The 6000-nt window shown below is 36.1% G+C and overlaps 1 protein-coding gene across 2 annotated transcripts in view; it reads left to right on the top strand.

Moving 5' to 3' along the window:
- The first annotated feature begins 3934 nt into the window (after positions 1-3934).
- LOC121304533 (WD repeat-containing protein 7-like) overlaps positions 3935-6000 on the top strand; it is a 214009-nt gene continuing 211943 nt past the window's right edge. For both annotated transcript variants that reach the window (XM_041235722.1, XM_041235715.1), the window contains exon 1: positions 3935-4089. The gene's annotated coding sequence lies outside the window, so the exon portion shown is untranslated. The remainder of the gene's footprint in view (positions 4090-6000) is intronic.

The raw sequence follows: 6000 nt of genomic DNA, 5'->3' as shown, positions 1-6000 counted from the left end.
GTACACAAGCCTTGCACAGTCTTTTCAAAGCTAAAGGAATTAGTTATCAGAAGTCACCTGAATAGGGATAGGTTAAGTTTAGCTGTGGTTATTCAGTAACAACATAAACAGTCTATCATTTGAAGTAATAAAGAGCATTAAATCTTGAAAAAGCTCAACCCTGGTAGAGAGATTATTTCTGTGTTTTTGGGACAGTCAAGGTCCTAATACACCATTCTAGGGTGGATACATTAGTGGCAATGTGGTAAAATAAAAAAATAGGCCGTTTTATTTTAAAAAGTTAGATGTGGTGGTGGTAAGACAAATACCAGTAACTGGAGTTTTGCACATTGGATTAACACAAAAGTGGTATCCGTGTATTGAATAAGGCCTGAGTTGTTGTGGTTTTTTGTTTTTTTTTTTAAATGTCACAGTGTGGGGGAATATAATCATGTGACATTATCTGAGGTCAAAGGTTAGTCATGTTTTGAGTAGTTTTTGGCCTTTCAGAGTTCAAATGGCTAAAGAATGTGTTCCACCTAGAAGTGTTTAAGGTGGTTCATAATATTCCTCAGATTGTGTTGGTTTTTTACCAAAAAGACGTGGTCAGTGTGTCACAAATGTCCCTTTTTAACAAATATGTTATGGTTTTTTGAACATTCACCCCACAGAATGAAAATGTCACCCCACAGTGCAGAATTCTGATTCAATCAGTATGTTTACATGGTACAAGTATTCAGAATATTAAGTATGCAGAATACTAGACTATTCCGAATGCTCTGTATACATGCAGGCGGAATTCTCTTATTCCTTTCATATTTTGCATGGTAAACTGTGTATTCCTTTTATGCTATTAATGCATGTATACTTTGGTTCCCACTGCAAACCAAAAGAGTGCTGATTGTAGTAGAATAACTTGTTGTTTATTGTAAAAAGCTGGTGGTGTCGATGTATTTATGTTATTTGTTTTTGTTTTTTCAGATATGGAATCTGAGATTTTGAGATTGTGTAGATGCGTGTGGGTCTTAATTCAGTGCAAGATGTTCACGTAGACATGCATGCTTATAACAAGGAGACAGATTGAAGATGAGTTGCCCGTTTAGCCAAGCAGTCGAGCCTACAGTTAAATGTACAGTGGAATAATAACACTAAAGAGAGCATGTCTGTTTGAAGAAGGCAGTGTGGTCTAGTGGTTACCGTCCAACGCTTGTAACCACAAGGTCGTGGGTTCAAATCCCACCGACTGACTCACTGTGCTCCATCCTGTCAATGAGATATTAAATCAATGTCCTATTGTAAGTGACTCTGCATATAATGCATGGTTCACATCTTTGTAAAGCTCTTTGTGCTGGGTGTCTACTATACACATAATATGCGTAGTTGCTTTTTCAAAGAGCATTTGATTGAATTTCTGTTATCGGGAGCAGTAATTTTATACTGTTTTTAAATGCGGCTGTATATTTGCAGATCTAGCATGTATTAATAGTTGTTTTCTGTATATTCTTTTGTACTCAAATTGTAAGAGCATTTTATACTGGATCTATACAGCGCCCCGATACCTACTGGTACAGAAAACAAATATATCTCAAATCAGAGCTGCAAAAATATACAACTAAATTTAAAAGCAGCATACATTTTTTTTATGTATTTATTTATATATTTATTTATTACTGCTCCCGATACCAGAAATTCAATCAAATACTATATAATTATATATATTTATATATATATATATATATATATATATATATATATATATATATATATATATAGTGCCTATAGATAGTCTATACCCCCTTGAACTTTTTTCACATTTTCTGTGTTTCATGCATTTAAATGAGGATTTTTTTCCACTTATCTATACACCATACTCCACACTGTTAAGGGTAAAAAAAAGTTTTTATATTAGATATTAAAACTGATATATATTTTTCAAAAATATATATATATATATTAAAAATATAACACTGAAAGATCATAATTGGATAAGTCTTCACCCCCCTGAGTTAATACTTGGTGGAAGCACCTTTGGCAGCAATTACAGCTGTGAGTCTGTTGGGATAGGTCTCTACCAACTTTGCACACCTAGATTTGGCAATAGTTGACCATTCTTCTTTACAAAACTGTTCAACTTCTGTCAAGTTCCTTGGGGAGCTTTGGTGGACAGTTATCTTCAAGTCATGCCACACATTTTTGATTGGATTTAGGTCGGGGCTCTGACTGGATCACTCAAGGACATTTACCTTTTTGTTCCTTAGCCAGTGTAGCTTTGGCTGTGTGCTTTGGGTCGTTGTCATGCTGAACGGTGAACTTCTGTCCCAGTTTCAGCTTTCTTGCGGAGGGCAGCAGTTTTTCCTCAAGGACTTCCTCTGTACTTTGCTCCATTGATTTTCCCTTCTATCCTGACAAGTGCCCCAGTCCCTGCCGATGAGAAACACCCCCATAACATGATGCTGTCACCACCATGCTTCACAGTAGGGATGGTGTTCTTTGGGTGATGCACTGTGTTGGATTTGCGCCAAACAGCACTTTGCATTTAGGCCAAAAAGTTCCATTTTAGTTTCGTCAGACCACAACACTTTTTGCCACATGGCTACAGAATCTCCCAAGTGTTTTTTTTGCATACTTCAAACAGGATTCAAGGTGGGCTTTCTTGAGTAATGGCTTCCTTCCTGCTACCCTAAGAGGCCAGATTTGTGGAATGCTTAGGATATTGTTGTCACATGCACACTTTGACCAGTCATGGCCATAAAAGCCTGTAGCTCTTGTAAAGTTGCCATTGGCCTCTTGGTTGCTTCTCTGATCAGTTTCCTTCTTGCTCAGTCATCCAGGTTGGAGGGACGGCCTGATCTAGGCAGGGTCTTGGTGGTGCACTTCTTAATACTCGTCTTGACTGGGCTCCAAGGGATATTCAAGGCCTTTGATTTTTTTTTATACCTATCCCCTGATCTGTGCCTTTCAACAACTTTGTCCCGGTATTCTTTTGAAAGTGCCTTGGTGCTCATGGTTAAGTCTTTGCTTTGACATGCACTACCCAGCAGAGGGAACCTACAGGAACTGCTGAATTTATCCTGAAATCATGTGAGTCACTACAAGGCAATAATACATTTAACACAGCAATACAAATAACGGATCACCAAATTGAAAAGAGATATCCTGCCTCTAAGGCAGCTTATTTAGATATTTATTCTAGAAGAAAGGTAAAATGAAACAAGGATGTGATTCTTTTTTTGTAATTGTTTTAACTTATTTGTATCATAAATAGTACTCAAGTATCAATGTAAATACTTAAAAAAAAAATGAAACATGATAATAACATCTTTATATAGCACCGTTCATAGGTGGATCACCATCACAAAGCACTCTACAGAGAAAGGCTGTGAACTGTACATTAGATGCAGAGCCATTTACAATAAGACATTGATTTAACATCTCATCTGCAGGGTGGAGCTCAAGTGGCATGCTTAGAGTTACACAGTCCGTCAGGGGCAGGGTGGAATTTGAACTGCTGATGTTTTGGTTATAAGTCCTAGACAATAACCACTGGACCACACTGCCTCTGAATATGAACCTGCAGACCTGAAACTACTGTTTTTCATTATTGCTAAAAACAAAATATATACTTAAAGAAATACAAAATGTTCTGAAACGTTATTAAATATTTTTACAACATGAATTTCACAAATGTGAAAATAGTGAATACATTATATTAATTATTCACTAACATACGTCTCTTACAGGTGAACCTTTAGTTCCATTCATAAAGTATATGTTTTCTATCCCCAGAAAACACACAAGTTCTTTATTCAACTTTGCCTTACATTATATCAATTCAGTTTATTAAATTGTTCATTACACTATTCACAAAAATCACAATGTGCCACACCAAATATGTCTTTCGGTGATGTGCCATTTAATGTTACAGCAGTTCTGCTTTACGGCAGTGAGTGTCTCGTAAAGCTGTGCGGAAGTATCAGCTGACTGAAGAGAACCTGCAGAGGGGAATAAACACAATAAATACATTTTAAGACTTTTAAATTTATATGTGTTGGCCGCCGTCAGAAATATATAAAAAAGGATATGTTCCAGTAGAATACCGACCAGTGACAGGTACGTCTCTTCGTGCAGTATATCCCGGAAATAAACTGGGAAATGTTAATTTTATTATGGTCTAAATAATGCTGGTTAATAATGTGGTGTGTTATATTACGGGGCAAATAGTCTATATTCCTGTACCGTAATTGGTGACAAATTAAAGGAGCGTCTTGATAATTACAGCCGGTTCAACCTAGTTAATAATATCACTACCAGTTTGACACAACATGAAACTAGTTCTTGTACGATATAGCCCATTTTGAACAAAACGGTAAAGTAACATAATTGTAATAATATTTTTATTTGTACTGCGTGTTGCGTGTTTCTACATTCTTTATCGTACCTTCGGATGTTTATGTTCAGTATAGTATCGTAGATTACTTCATGTCATAAATAAATACTGTTTTCTGTAAGAAAATCGAACAGTGTCAAGTAGAACAGAGGCTACTTAAAATAATAAATTAATAAATAAATAAAACCCAGACAGATACTGTGGTTAACCCAAGCAATTTAACTGGAGTTCAGGCCACGTAGTACTAACTAGGTACAGTACACTGCCTTTGCAATGAATAGATTTGCATAGGAATTCATTCAGCCTCTGCAGAGCATAACTGATCAGAGAACTTGTGAATACAGACATACAACGCAGAAGTTACTTTTAAGAATAAATGTATGTTTTAACTGTAAAAATATATCTGTCTGAAAGTTTGCATCAGAGTTGGTGATGGTGCTGAGAAATGACTAATTGTGCAGTAGTCAGTGAGAATGTGTGGGTGGCTCATTTTATACTGTTTATAATCGAAGTAACAGTAGTAGGCAGTAACCATCAACATTCCTTGATGTGTCTGTGACTTGGCATATTGGTTAATACAAGTTTCTGAATTGTTTTTCTGTCTCTTTAAATATTAAGGGCAGACCGTTTCGAGAGATGTATTCACCTGGGCAGTTACTGTACAGTCAAACGGATGAGCTCTGGTTACAACGTGTGACCAATAGTTTTTACTGATCTTTGTTGAAAAACCTGAAAACTTAGGTATCTGGGTGAGGTAATACAGGTGTTTCAGGCAGTGATGATTTGTGATGCAGGACAGTGCCTTTTTAGGGTTAATTTGCCAATACACCATCAAAATAAGTTTTATAATAAATTAGTCTAATTACATTATTGGTAGAGATTACAAAATCCTCCATCCTGGAGGATGTAGGCCTATTAATTAGACCATACTGTTTTAAAGAATATAATTTATTTGTTTATTTATTTATTTAATGAGTTTTATCTTTAACATTTAGCAACATGCAATATATTTTGGAATAACAGGTTATTTTTTATGTTGCTTCTTGAACTACAGTGCTGTTACAGAGCATGCCAATGTGGTTCACAAAATAAGTGTCAAGTCAGTTTCATGGAAGACAGCTTGTGTCCTAAAAACCTTAAAAAGGATTTAGAACAGGGGGGAAATGATGGATGAATGTTGTAAACGGACACCAAGGAACACTATTTGTATGAAATTCAACAAGAATTAGACACCGTTGTACCTTTACGTCAACATGACTTTTGTTCTGCATCCTCTTCTTTCCCTAGCATGCAATATAACATTGGCCTAAATAATAGTGATTTAGAGTTGGTACAATATGTAGCCTACTTAAATGATTTGAGTCAGGTCATTTCAAATAGCTTGCTGTAAACTCATCTGAAAGAAAGTAAAACAAATAGGAATGTTTATTACTGTAGCAATCTGAAATGCCACAGAGGCTGCACTTATTGGCACTTTTTTAGTTTTAAGCATGGTCAGGCTCCCATCGCTAATATGTTGGTATTGATTTGGATAACAGTCTGTGGATACATGTGTTCCTAAATGTAGTACTGGTGTTCTGTTCGGTTGATCAGAGAATAGTCCTGTGCAGTTATTCTGGCTGTAGCAGTTCTGT

The sequence above is a fragment of the Polyodon spathula genome, chromosome 2 (assembly GCF_017654505.1).
Source record: "Polyodon spathula isolate WHYD16114869_AA chromosome 2, ASM1765450v1, whole genome shotgun sequence".
NCBI classification, from domain to species: domain Eukaryota; kingdom Metazoa; phylum Chordata; class Actinopteri; order Acipenseriformes; family Polyodontidae; genus Polyodon; species Polyodon spathula.
This window is presented reverse-complemented; position numbering and strand designations above follow the sequence as displayed.